The following is a 15,046-nucleotide window of genomic DNA, read 5'->3' on the forward strand; positions in this document are numbered from 1 at the left end:
TATGTCAATTTGCTGCTCACCCTCTACCTCAGGGGGTCAAACATGCACGGGGGGGGGGGATCAGCTGTCACCTGGCTTCCTTCTCCCGCTCTTGCTTTCTTTTGCTTCACAGCTTGCTTTACCAGGCTTACTCAATCGCACAGCAGCTATAGAGCAAAGCCTCTTATTTTCTTCATTGGCTGAGGCTCCTCCCTTGGGGAGGAAGGGGGGGAGGCAGAGCTTGCTTTGCCAGGCTCTCTCAATCTCACAGCAGAGCTACTAAGCCATGCCCCTCTTCCTTCTGTTGGCTGAGGCTCCTCCCCCTCCTAGTCCCCTGGGTAAAGAAGGAAAGAGCCAAATTCCTTGGATCCCATGGGAGAGATACAAGGAAAGCACCTTCTAAGACCAACAAGTGCTTATGTCCTAATGTTGTTTTTAAAAAAAACAAAACCAAAAACCATTTCATTGTGTTTGTCTGTGCCCTTTATAAAGTTTATATCTCTGCTATCTGCCATTACATTTTTTGACGCACATGACCCGACAAGGTCCCATTCATGTCAGATTCGGCCCCCATAATAAATGACTTTGACAGCCCTGCTCTACCTATATGTATGGACTGGTAACTTCCATTTCAGTGTATCTTAAGAAGTGTGCATTCACGTGAAAGCTTATAGTTTGAATAAAACGTTGTTGGTCTTAAAGGTGCCACTGGACTCAAATTTTGTTCACCTGAACTGTTGTTGCTAGACTTCACTAGTATGAGGTAAATTTTGTTTTAAAAATATCTGGATTGCCTCAGAACACCAACAGATTGGCCCATCTCACTTGGATGTATTATTTGTATATATTATTATATATGTGCTGCCTCTTCAAAGGCCCCCTCGACTCAGCTCAAAGAGTTAAAAAAAATCAAACCATTACAAAACTGGTCAGCATTAAAACAAGTCATAAAAGCAGATATAAAACAACCAAAAATTATATCCTAGACCTAAAATAGTCTTATTGGCTAGAAGAAACCATAAAATTAGCTTTAAAAAACAAAGGTGGAATCACAAATTACATCTTGAGGACACCATAGTGAGCTGATCACCTCTGAGGGGGAAGTCTCAAAGGAAGTGAAGGTTAAGACCCAGGAATTAATTATGCGATGGCGGTTGCTACTATTTTTATTGTCAAGAGCTCAGCTCGCTCATGAAGTCATTTTTAAAAAATCTGGGTTGCCTTTCAGCATGTACAGAGTGCCTAACCACATTTTTTTTAACTTGGAAAATATATACAGTGACTCTCCAGAGGCCTGAGGCAGCTGACAGTAAAACAATGCAATCTAATAATAATAAAAACCTACAACACCATAAAGTTATCACTATCAAAACAAGCCAACATGGGTAGCAGCCTATTATTATATCCATAAAACAGACTGTTGGGCTAGAAGTAGACCATAAAAACAGTTTCAAAGGGGGGAAAAGATGAAATCATTCATTTATGGCTTGAGGACACTTTCATAAGTACTTTTGAGGGGGAGGGCTTGAACTGACCTAAAGGTGACTCCCGGGAACTGCTGCTACTGCTTTTGTTTGTTTATTACCAAAGCTCATTTGTATTAAATAATTTGTTAAATATTTGAATAGCCTTTAAGCATGTACAGACTGCCCACCATAAAAGGATCAATATTAAAACAAGCCAACATCGCATGACCAAATGAAACACACCCTCAGGTTAGAAGCAGGGCATTAAAACAGCTTTTAAAAGATAGAAAGAACTCTTCAGTTAAAATCATGGCTAAAGATACTGCCAAATAACCTCATGCTGCCAGTAGCCAAAGGCATCTAATATGACAATGAGGGGGAAAGGGGCTTCCTCAGACCAGCCAGGGTTATACTTGGCAGCATCTCTTTAAAAGCAATAAATTAATCACTGGCTGAAAGCTTGCCCACAGCTTCCCCATCTTCTCTTCCAAGCATGATGTTCCTTGTTTTTTATTTTGTTTTTGAAAGGGATATCACCACTCCAAAAACTACATACTGCAGACTCTTCTGCTTCTTTTAAAGTGTGTATTGTAGTACATTTTTGCAATACTGTAATAAATCACATTTCAGCGCATGCATTGCCTAATCTAATCAGCCAATTCTCAAACGTTTTATGAGCCCATGATTGTAAAATCATTGCTTGCCTGGACTTTTCAGCAGTAATCTTTAAATTATGGCCCCTAGCAGTAATAATACAAAATACCTAGAGAAAGATAGATTCTCCGTCAGTTAACCCATTAATCTTTGTTATTTATTCTTTTCTATTTTTTAAATCTTTCCTTTAAAAGAAATTATTAATGACCCTGCTATCTACTGGAGCTTTATTTTGCTCACTGGAAAACACAGCTGAAATATTGTAATCACTTGTATATCGATTTTAGCAGAATCAATTCATGTTGCTAAATTATTTACGAGACAAAAACACTTATGACCTGAACATTTCTCACACTCTAGTCTTCATCGGTTCACATAAGGTCAGTTTAAGAACATTAGAGCAACGTAAGAACATTAGGAATCTCTTGTTGAAACAACTTTGATCTGTTTTTAATACAGTATCCTGTTTCCAACAGCAGTTCAACAGACATCACAACCAAGCATGGTATTCTTTCTCTACTGTTTGACTCCAGCATCTGATTCTGGAACATCTAGACAAAGATTCTGCTTCCATGAAAAGAGGTTCAATTTAGCTCTCATGGCTAATAGCTGCTGATAGTCTTATCTTCTATCAAGGGTGTTGACAGAAATGTACTTAAAAGGCTGTAATTCTGTTTAGTATTGCACTGTAAATCACCTAAGGGTAATGGCTATTGTCCCATCTTGTGCCAGTGAGTTTCACATTAATTACACTTGTGTGGAAAATATGACTTTGGTCAGTCATGAGCTTACTGCCAGTCAACTTAATGGAGTGATTCTAACAGAACACTCTCCCAGAAGTAAGCTACACTGAATAGACCTGAACAGGATTCTGAGTAGACCTGCTTAAAATTTCCCTCTAAGGTTCTATGTGCAGTCTCTCATGCATGCTGAACACATCTAATTTTGCCACATGCAGTCCAGGTATACATGCAGTGAATGAAGATAGTTGTACATTTATCTTAATGGATGAACTACACATAGGATAATGCAGTTTTCCATATGGAAGTGACTTGCCTTCAAAGGACATTTTCATGCTTGAATCAGCTGCTATATGTTCCAATGTGTTATTTTTTTAAAAATGGCAACCATATTGAGGTGCATGAATTACTAATTATGAAAAAGCAAACATGTCTTGCGGAAAGGAAGGCATAAGGCTCAAATCTGTTTTCACTATCTATGCTACATAGAGCCAGAATTAAGATGAGCTATACTGTGGGGGTTGCACTTCAGTTAATATTATAGTCATAGAATTCAGAATGACCTTCATGCTGGTATTATTTTAGTAGTAAGAGTTTTAAATGCCAGTGTGAGGAACCGGTCAAGGTCAGCTTGGGAGGGTGACTATTATAAAATTTTCCCCAAACACCTTCCCTCAGTCTCTCAGGCACACACAGAGAAATCCTGTCAGAACTCAAATAAGCTAGGCACCAGACATGTTAAAGTTCAAAACCACAAAAGAATATTTATTGGTTCACAAAAGGTAAGGGAGAGGGATAAAAATAATATTGATTAGATCTAATCAATTACAACAAATAGTTGGCAGGCAGATGGTTACTGGAATAATCAATTACTATTTACTAGAGGTTTATCAGGCTGAGATAACATAAAAAATAAATATAACACTGGCAGGCTTTAGAACTATATAATATCCTAGGACAGGCAGGCAGGAATGCTTTGCAGTTCAGAGGATATAGCCCTCTGATCTGGCTTCTCAAATCATAAAAATAATAAACTGTCAGTTACTCTTTTTCACATACACTGAGAACTCCTAACTGGTGCCAGATTAATTCTCCCACACAGACATACACACTGGCTTCCAGGACTCACACCTCAGAGACCTAATACCAGCCCTTTACTCCTGTATGTCTCAACCCCAACTAGATTCCTTGTCTGAATCTTCTAGCCACCATAATCCAGTCCTCCCTCCAAAGTGTTTGAGTGATCTCAGTTTATACAAGGAATCTGCTTAGATGTGCTAGCAGAACTCCCACAGAGAGTTTCCCTCACAGAAGGTGCCTGGTTTTGCCCCTTCTGACTTCAAACTCTCTCTCTGACAGAAGCTCAGCCCAGCTATGTCTCCACAAGGAACTCAATCCCACTGGCTGTTCCCAGTTCTTTGTCCAGTTGCTTCACACCACAACTGACCAGCCTAAGTCCCAGTCCACACTCCAGACTTTCACTGAAGACTTCAAACTAAACTGAAAACCCTGAGGTATTCCCTGCAAGCCTCTTCCAATTTGCTACATTTCATTTCCATGGCTGCGTCCCAGCCAATTGCTGCAAGACTGTTCCCCAGCTTCCAGGCTAACTTACCTGAGTCCGTCACAGCCAGTAATAAGGTTTTTATTTTATTAGCCGCCATTGAGAAGGTATGCTGTTCTTAATTCCATGCACAGTAGGGCAGGTAAAACATATCAAAAACTTGTGAAGTGTGTCTGAGGTGTCCTGAAAGGGGTTATGCCCTCCACAGTTATGTGCTGTTTCTACACATCCTTCCTGCATTACAGTTTTTAACATGAGTATGGATTAAAGTCTTTCTATTCCTTGGCTCCATCATCAACCAAAAGGGGGACTGCAACCAAGTAATCAGAAGGAGACTGAGATTGGGAAGGGCAGCCATGAAGGAGCTAGAAAAGGTCCTTAAGGATGTGACACCGGCAACCAGGGCCAGCTCGCCCACTAGGCAAACTAGGTGGTTGCCTAGGGTGCCGGGAGGGGGGCACCGAATTGGGCTCTCCCTCTCCCTGTGGCAAATGCCTAGTGTGCCTGCCCCCCCCCCCGCACACCACTCTGAGGCTTGGCCTTACCAGCTTCAGTGCAGCTGCCGCAGCTTCTAATCCTTTGAAGAGTCCACAAGAGGAGACTTCGCTCCCCCTCACTTCTGGTTTCAGGAAGGAGGGAAAGCAAAGTCTTCTCCTGCGGGCTGTTCAAAGGATAAGATGCTGCGCTAGCCGCATAGAAGCCTGTAAGGACCAGCCTTGGCACGGGGGTGATGGTGGTGGTGATGGAGTGTGGCACTGCCTTGCAGCGCCACAGAGGGAGGGAGGGGGCAGGGGGCAGTGGGCAGGGAGCCTGATTGGGGCACCATGTGCCCTTGGGCTGGCACTGCTGGCAACCAAAATCAAGGTAATTCGTACCAAGGCTTTTTTTCTGAGGGAATATGGTGGGACAGAGTTCTGAAAACTCTTTGTGTCAACAAAATTCTCAAAAACACGTTTAAAACTTAATGAGAGGCACCTGTGTGTTTCTCTTCCAATTCTCTCTTGAGTTTCAGCACCTCTTTTTCCAGAAAAAAAGCCCTGTATTCCCCATTACTATGTATGGGTGTGGAAACTGGACAACAAAGAAAGCTGACAGGAAGAAAGTTGATTAATTTGTAATGTGGTTTTGGAAAAAGAGTTCTACACATACTGTGTACTGTCAAAAAGACAAATAAGTGGGTTCTAGATTGAATCAAGCCTGAAGTCTTCCTAGAAGCTAAAATGACTGAACTGAGACTATCATACTTTGGTCACATTATAAGAAGACAAGGGTCACTGAAAAACACAATAATGCTAGGAGAGGTTGAAGGCCGTAGGCAGAGGAAAACCCAATTTGAGATGAGTTGACTCAGTGAAGGAAAACCTGAGCAAGGCTGTTTAGGATAAGGCATTTTGGAGGTCATTAATTCACAGGGTCACTATGGGATGGAAGTGACTTGACAGCACTTAACACCCTATACATAGGGTATAACACAAAAGAATAGTTCTCTGGACTTATCAGAGTGCTCAAGGACAGCCTGGTAAGCACTGAAGGGCAAACAGGATTTATACACCTTCCAGCATTTTCTCAAACTAAAATTGGGATGTACATGGAGCACCCCTAATCTTGTACCAAAGATCTCTAACCCCCACCCCAATTACACTTTGCAAAAAGGCTCTCTACTGCACCTGCTGTATTGATTCTCTCTGCCATAGCCAGCCTTGTGCTAATTTAAAAACAAAGAGGGAATTTTTCTTTTGGTTGAACATCTATTAGAAGAATATAATTGTCCTACAGTGTGTTATGAATAATTCAAAATATTCCCTAGTAGCTGCAGTGCTTGAAAAATGGGAGAATTTACTAGGGACCAGTCCCAGAATATCCAGATTGTATAAACTCTTGGGAGTATATGGGAGGATTGAATAGGGTTGCCAGCCTCCTGGTGGGGCCTGGAGATTTCCCACTTTTACAACTGATTTTTAAGCTGTCAGGGATCACCTCCCCTGGAAAAATGGCTGCTTTGAAGCCTTGAATGGTGGACTCTATGGCATTGTACTATGCTGAGGCCCCTCCCCTCCCCAAACCCCGCCCTCTCCCAGATCCACCTCAAGTCTCCAGGTATTTTACAACACAAACCTGGCAACCTTAACTCAGAGTGGTGAATGTGGAGTGTGTATTTCATGGCAACATAAGAAAGGCACACATATGTCTCCACAATTGCTCCCTTCAAGCATTTTGTAGTCATGTACTTTAAAATACCATTGTTCAAAGCACTTTTGAAGCAACACGAGATGATATTCAAAATATTAAATGGACCAAAGGCTTGGAAATCTATTACGATCTTTGACAGTGTTGCTAGAAATATGTTTCTCTGTTTTTGTGACTAGCATTTTTACAGTTAAAAGTGCTAACCCTCAGCAGTACAATTTCTTCTACACAAGTCATAAAAAAAAAACATTCAGCAAAATAAAACAACAGGGTTGTGGCAATAAAATTAGGGATTACAGCAAGATATTATGAAAGATAGTAATTTTCAATGCAATACTAAACAGAGTTACATCCTTCTAAATCTAACAAAGCCAATGGACTTACAAGGATGTAAGTCTATTTAGGACAGTAGTGCTAGATCATTTTCATGTGCAGACATCCTTCTTCATTGCTTTATTAGACTTTCCCCTTCAAAGTCTATAACTAATTTTGGTTAAGTTCATACCAGTTTAAAACTGTTATCGAATTCATTTCCCCAGGATTCATGAGGGTGGTTTTTTCATAACTTTCCTCTTTTTCCTCATTAAATCTGTATCTTGGGGAAAGTTAGCATATATTACATTTTGGACATAAAGAATAAATCTGAAAGAACAAATATATTTAAAGCTGTGAACAGCAAACAAGCGATTGTATGGTTACAGCTATTTCACTGATAACTATTTTAGAAAAGCCTGCCATTACATATGAAAAATGCATTCTATGAGTGAAGTCAATGTGTGCGGCTTACATCAAGAGAATGAGGTGGTAGAAACAGAATGTACCTTTTTGGATTGCAGGTGATTTAGTCCAGCTTCCTATTTTCTGTTGCATTTTTTTAAAAAAAACACCTCTAAATGAGCAGAGAACAAGTATGGCAGAAAGAAAGCATCTAACCCAGGAGTCCCCATCCTCTTTGAACTGATGGGCAGCTTTAGCGTTCTGATACCATGTAGTGGCAGCAGACACAAATGGCTGCCATGATATCACTGCTGCAAGAGGGGGAGCCAGCTACAAAATGGCTGCCACAGCTTACCTTCAGCCACACAGTGAAGATAATTGTGCTGGGGTCAAAGCTGCAGCCAAAGCAACATAAAAAAAAAATCAGCCTAGCCAATCAAATGCCCCCTGACTTCACCCACTTTCTAAAAACATATGGTGGGCACCAGGAATGGTGTCAGTGGGCACCAGATACCCATGGGTACCACACTGGGAACCCTGATCTAACCTGTCCCCTCCTTCTTTGCTTGTTATGCTGTTCATTTAAAAAAAATGTAGGTTGTTTTTCAACATCCTAAAATGTGAATTTCCATTATCTTCTACTTGGAGTCGGAATTAGAGCAGTCCATTTTACCTGACGTCACGTGGCCTTCTACCACCGCTTTGGCACCTAATTCCACAGCATGTCTAAATCAGGCCTAACTACTCTGGGGTAGATTATTTATCAATGGCAGCAGGGCTTTTTTTGAGCAGAAAGGCACAGGAACACAGTTCCAGCTGGCTTAATGTCAGGGGGTGTGGCCTGACATGCAAATGAACTCCTGCTGGGCTTTTTCTACAAAAAAACCTGTGAAACAATGGTGTTGTCAGGGGTGTGGCCTAATATGCAGATTAGTTCCTGCTGGGCTTTTTCTACCAAAAAAGCTCCGAATGGCAGTAAGATTACATAATAGCTAAAGGATTGGTCCTTATTTGCAGATAGACAGTGCCCTGTCAACTGTAATGTGTTACTTTCTTTTATTTCAGCATACTGTTCGGTTGGTATCCTTACAACAGATACCAGATCTCTGCAGTATATTATTGTAAAATTTCAGCTTTGCCCTTAAAGCATTAAGTAATGAGCTCCTCAATAACCCATACTAACAATTATCCAGCTGTGACCCACTGACTTCAGGTTGCTCAGAAATCTAAACAGCCCAGCAAAATGTATAGTGATGAGCTTAACAATAATATGCTTTTTACAAGTTAAAAGATTGATCTGGACTGCCTTGCTGGCAATTAATGAAAGCTTCTGAAACCTTTCAAGGGATAAATGATCCCCCCCCCCCCCCCCGGCAAGCAATTGCCCTAAAATAATTGCTATTCTAAATTTGGTCTGCTATCATAAAGATGTTTGGCTTGGTGGTGGAACAGTATTTATTGTCCGCAAAAGGAGATGGTTAGGTTCCAGTTTGTCTGATCCAGAACCCTTCTCCTTTTTGTAGAAAAATAGGTGGTGGAGTTCATTCAGGGATTGTTATGCTGCTGCACCTACTATTCAATGGAGAAGGCAGGTAGGTGGTTAGGAAGAGGGGAAACCCTCAGAAAGGTTCAGGAGCTGTGCTCCTGTGAGCTCCTGCTGAATTCAAGCCCTGCTTCTCCTTAATTCTTGCCACATATTTTATTGATGACAGGAATAAATTCATTGCTCACCTGTTCCTAGGTCATGTATTCCAGGATTAAGTCTTGAACACAAGCTTGCAAAGGTCACTTACACCAGTGACAGAAAAAAAAAGAAAAATAAAAGAGCCAAATACCAAACTTCACCAATTCTGACAGCTTATTTATTTTGCAGTTAAAATGCATTTATTATTACCCAGTTTCAAGACCAGTAACGTGACAATACAAAGTGGCCCTGATCTTTTTTAAATTAGTATGTATTTATTGCTTTCTAGGTCCATTTGCAACCCTTTAATAACTAAAATGAGTACCCAGCTTGCTGGGGGGGAAGTGTAGATGACTGGGGAAGGCAATGGCAAACCACCCCGTAAAAAGTCTGCCGTGAAAACATTGTGAAAGCAATGTCACCCCAGAGTCGGAAATGGCTGGTGCTTGCACAGGGGACTATCTTTTTAAATAACTAATACAATAAATACAATTAATTTTTAAATTGCAAATCTTTTCTTCCTCAATGCTACGTAAGTTTTGGTAGAAACCAAACCTGAGTCACAAAAAAGGCTTTGAGTGAATGGATGGATGGATGGATGGATGGATGGATGGATGGATGGATAGATAGGCAGACAGATGGATGACTGAATGGATGGATGGATGTCTAAAACTGCCAGATTTTTGGGGGGACGCCCTGCAACAAGACACTGTTGGATGGGAAAGACTCAGTACATTGGTCCCCTTGCCCTCTATCCCCCTTTCCTCTTCCATTTCCACACAGAAGAGGAACGTCATGAGGAGTGATGCACTGATTTGGACAGTACCTGTGACATCATTAGTGAGGAACAATACACCTCTTCCCTATGGTCTTCTTTCGATAGCCTGGCAATGTTCCTGGACTTTTCCCAGGATCAGAAGTGGTGCTATATCCACTGAGAAGGGGATTGGTACAAGGTTGTTGCAAACAATGTGTTCTTTCAAGAAAATACATTCCCACAGGAGCTGACATTAAAGCAAGCTACATATTCATTGCAAAATGCAGTTAAAAATTCCATGAATAGATCAGTGCAATATATGCAAGTTGCTGTTTGCATGTTGTTAATCTCTCTCTCTCTCTCTCTCTCTCTCTCGGCTTGGCTTCGCGAACGAAGATTTAAGAAGGGTGCAATAGTCCACGTTTGCTGCAGGCTCGCTGGTGGCTGACAAGACCAATGCGGGACAGGCAGGTCCGGCCACAGCGGCTGCAGGGAAAAGTCTGATTTAGGGTTGGTCCTGTAGCAGTGCGATTCTTCCTCAATCTCCTTTTGTCCTCAAGACCAGCTATGCGTGCGTTCTCAAAAGAAGAAACAGCCTGGTGGATGGTGTGCCTCCACGCTTTGCGATCTGAGGCTATGTCAGACCACTGGTGATGGTTGATGTGACAGGTGCTAAGGGATTTCTTCAAGGAGTCCTTGTACCTCTTCTTTGGTGCCCCTCTATTTCGATGGCCGGTGGAGAGTTCGCCATACAGGGCAATCTTGGGAAGGCGGTGGTTTTCCATCCTAGAAATATGCCCTGCCCAGCGCAGCTGCGTCTTCAACAGCAGTGCCTCGATGCTGGTAACCTCTGCCCGCTTGAGGACTTCAGTGTTGGTCACAAAGTCACTCCAGTGGATGTTGAGGATGGTGCGAAGGCAGCGCTGATGAAAGCGCTCAAGGAGTCGCAGGTGATGACGGTATAAAACCCACGATTCGGAGCCATAGATGAGGGTTGTCATCACAACCGCTTTGTAAACATTGATCTTTGTGCCTTTTTTCAGATGCTTGTTGCTCCACACTCTTTTGTGCAGTCGGCCAAATGCACGGTTTGCCTTTGCCAGCCTGTTGTCAATCTCCTTGTCGATCTTGGCATCTGAGGAGATGATGCACCCCAGGTAGCTGAACTGCTGGACTGTCTTCAGAACTGATTCACCCACAGTGATGCAGGGAGGGTGATAATCTTCCTGGGGTGCAGGCTGGTGGAGAACTTCTGTCTTCTTCAGACTAACTTCTAGGCCGAATAGCTTGGCAGCCTCTGCAAAGCAGGACGTCATATGCTGCAGAGCTGATACCGAGTGGGAGACGAGTGCAGCATCATCAGCAAACAGTAGCTCTCGGATGAGTTTTTCCATTGTCTTGGAGTGTGCCTTTAGTCGCCTCAGGTTGAACAGGCTGCCATCGGTGCGATAGCGGATGTAGACACCATTGTCCTCATCTAGATCTACTGCGGCTCTTTGAAGCATCATGCTAAAGAAGATCGTAAAGAGAGTTGGCGCGAGAACGCAGCCTTGCTTTACACCTGTGCCTATTGGGAAGGGCTCCGAGAGGTCGTTGCAGTGTCTGACTTGGCCTCGCTGGTCTTCGTGTAGCTGGATGATCATGCTGAGGAACCTTGGGGGACATCCTAAACGTTCCAAGATTTGCCACAGGCCTTTCCTGCTAACGGTATCGAAAGCTTTGGTAAGGTCGACAAAAGTCACATACAGAGCCTTGTTCTGTTCCCTGCATTTCTCTTGGAGCTGCCTGAGAACAAATACCATGTCGGTGGTGCTCCTGTTAGCTCTGAAGCCGCACTGGCTCTCTGGGAGGAGTTCTTCTGCAATGGTGGGCACCAGTCTGTTCAGGAGTATTCTGGCAAGGATTTTGCCTGCGATGGAGAGCAGGGTTATCCCCCGGTAGTTGGAGCAGTCTGACTTTTCCCCTTTGTTCTTGTATAGGGTGATGATGATTGCATCGCGAAAGTCCTGTGGTAATTTGCCTTGTTCCCAGCAGGTGACAAGTACTTTGTGAAGTGAGCTATGTAGTACTGTGCCCCCATGCTTCCAGATCTCTGGTGGAATTCCATCAACTCCTGCTGCCTTGCCACTTTTCAGTTGCTTGATGGCTTTAACAGTCTCTTCTAGGGTGGGGATCTCATCCAACTCTGTTTTCACCGGTTGAAGTGGGGTGAGGTGGATTGCTGAATCTTGAACTACGCGGTTGGCACTGAAGAGAACCTGAAAATACTCCGACCACCGGTTCAGTATGGATGCCTTGTCTGTGAGGAGCACTTGGCCGTCTGCACTATGCAAGGGACTCTGAGCCTGATATGATGGACCATATACTGCCTTCAGGGCTTCGTAGAACCCTCTTAAATCACCAGTGTCTGCACACAGCTGGGTTCTCTCTGCAAGCTTGGTCCACCACTCATTCTGAATGTCTCGAAGCTTGCGCTGGAGGTTGCTACATGCAGCGCGAAAGGTTGCTTTTTTCCCAGGACAGGAGGGCTGAGCAAGATGTGCTTGGTAGGCAGATCTCTTTTTTGCCAGTAATTCTTGGATCTCTTGATTGTTCTCATCAAACCAGTCCTTGTTCTTCCTTGTGGAGAACCCGAGGACTTCTTCAGAGATCTGCAGGACGGTAGTTTTTAGGTGTTCCCAGAGTGCTTCTGGAGAAGGGTCTGTGGGGCAACTGAGGTCCTCAATTCTTGACTGGAGTTTTGCCTGGAAGGCAGCTTTAACTTCGGCTGACTGAAGGCTGCCAACCTGAAACTTCCTCCGAGGGATACCTCCTCTCCTGGGTGTGGGTTTAAAGTGAAGACGGAGATTGCAGCGTACAAGACGATGATCCGTATGACATTCTGCGCTGGGCATTACTCGGGTGTGTAAGACATCTCGAAGGTCTCTCTGGCGCACCAGAATGTAGTCGATAAGGTGCCAATGCTTGGACCGTGGGTGCATCCAGGTTGTCTTCAGACTGTTCTTCTGCTGGAAGATAGTGTTGGTGATGGTGAGCTGGTGCTCCATGCAGAATTCTAGCAGGAGGCGCCCGTTGTCATTGCAGTTGCCAATGCCGTGTTTGCCAAGTACTCCTTTCCAGGCTTCCGAGTCTTTACCTACTCTGGCATTGAAGTCGCCAAGGATGATCACCTTGTCCTCTGTAGGGGTCTTCCGTACGAGGTTGCGTAGATCAGCATAGAACTTGTTCTTTTCTGCAGGATCTGCTTGAAGGGTTGGGGCATACACACTGAAGAGTGTTGCATGCTGCTTGTTTTGAAGTGGGAGGCGCATGGACATGATGCGATCTGAGTGACCTGTTGGAAGGTTTTCGAGTTTGGAGGCAATGGAGTTCCTGACCATGAAGCCAACGCCAGAAAGGCGGCTCTCAGCCTTTGACTTACCCGACCAGTAGAGGGTATAGCCAGCACCGTGTTCTTGAAGACTACCTTCCTCAGGGAAACGGACCTCACTGAGAGCTGCTATGTCGATATTCAACCTGAGAAGTTCGTGGGCAACTAGAGCAGAGCGTCGTTCAGGGCGACCACTGCCTACTGTGTCAAGCATGGTTCTGATGTTCCAACACGCAAGCTTTAGTCTTTGCACACTTTGTGAGGCAGGTGCATGCCTTTTCTTTGTTGTTATTTTTCGACCGCAAGTAAGGATGCCCGTTGACCGCGGCTAGCCAACTGGGGTGGGGGAGACGAGCTTTGTTTAGGCCACCTTTTCTAGGCCCCTCTCCGTGTGGAGCAAGCAGTGCTGTCCCTAGATAAGGCTGCTTGGTCGTTCAGGGTGCTGCCGAAAGATGCTTTCGTCTCCGGGTTAGCATCAGGCGACCAATATCCTGAACCGCCTACATGCAGGATCGGGACTGCGGCTTCCAGTGGCACCTTCCACCTGCCGTTTCGCCCCTTGCCTATCGCTGCAGGACTTGATGCGTTGTGGGTTGTGTGTGTGGATATGCCCTTCAGGCCTGCGCAGAGGAATTTTTTAGGTGAAGCGCAGTGTGCGCGGTACTGGCTCCACCCTTTCACCTGGGGGTCATCTGCCATGGCCCAGTAAGCCGGGACGCCGGCAGTGAGTCCTCCAGGTGGTAGGTGTTACATTAACGAGCTCTATCTGCCCGGGTTTGATGTTAGAGTTTTCCTTCTCTTAGGCTGACGAGGTTGGTGGGCCCAGCCTGCCCATCCGGTTATACCGCCGGACAATTCGGTCGCACCATGACGTAGCAAACTCTGTGAAAACGGGGGGGACCAGCGAGAAGGTGTTGCTACGGATGCAGTAATGCAGGAGAGGCCATTGCAGTGACCATCTGCCAGGCATAGCCAGACAGTGACCACGCGGCGTTCACTACACCGGGAGAGGAGAGGCTATGTATTGCGCATGCACTTTCCCTGGGGGGGGTAGGATTCCCAGAGGGAGCCCTCCCCCCACCCCCCCCATGTTGTTAATACTTGTAGTATAAAGTTGTACCATTCTTGGGGCAAGGGATCTTTTTGATGCAAATAAAGCACTATGTATACAGATGACATGAATAATAGTCACAATGATAACCTCAGTTCCTGAACTCCTTGTGACTCTATTTATAGCATGCATTTCCCTCCTATGCAATTCTGTCTATTTTAGGAACTAGATGGTGGATTGTACCCCAATGTTTTCTGCATTATCATGCTGCGATATCTCAGTTTTGACATTTTTCTGTAAGATATTTTCTGAGAAGCCACTCAGTTCTATGTAAACACTCCTGAACGTTTTGTATTCTTAAGTGGCATACCTATGCACAATCTAACTTCAAAGGAGTCCTTGAAATTGCACACTGTTTCATTCAGCCAAATACAATAACAATTAGCAGCAATTTCTATCCTATGTTTCTCTCCCTTTGTTCTTGGTGCATATTCACAGGCAATTGATCTTTGGCTCCTTAGCAAAGGAAATTAAAGTCCACTTGAAAAATGCTTGCAAAGCTGTTCTTAATATGCTGAAACACCGATTTGTTTTACAAAACTTGAACAATGCTTCTGTGAAGGTGATCTGCAGGAGGGCCAGGAGCTTCATGTGGACTTCTCAAAAGCAACCTCCCACATTTTGTGTGGTTCTCATAATGACTACCACTAGTCTTTGGAACAACCACAGGTTTCTGAGGAATTCTTTATCTGGATTAAACAACAAAAAATGCATTTTTAAAAACTAAATGTATGCAGAAGGGCCTTGTTAAATGGTCTGACGGTTTTAGGGTTGCCAGTTCTGTGTAGGGTTGCCAAGTCCAATTCAAGAAATATCT

General features: G+C 44.0%; 1 protein-coding gene across 1 annotated transcript in view; it reads right to left on the bottom strand.

Annotated features, from left to right (window-relative positions):
* GPATCH1 (G-patch domain containing 1) overlaps positions 1-15,046 on the bottom strand; it is a 94,307-nt gene that overhangs the window by 16,106 nt on the left and 63,155 nt on the right. The window lies entirely within an intron of this gene.

Source organism: Heteronotia binoei, chromosome 14, assembly GCF_032191835.1.
Source record: "Heteronotia binoei isolate CCM8104 ecotype False Entrance Well chromosome 14, APGP_CSIRO_Hbin_v1, whole genome shotgun sequence".
NCBI classification, from domain to species: Eukaryota; Metazoa; Chordata; class Lepidosauria; order Squamata; family Gekkonidae; genus Heteronotia; species Heteronotia binoei.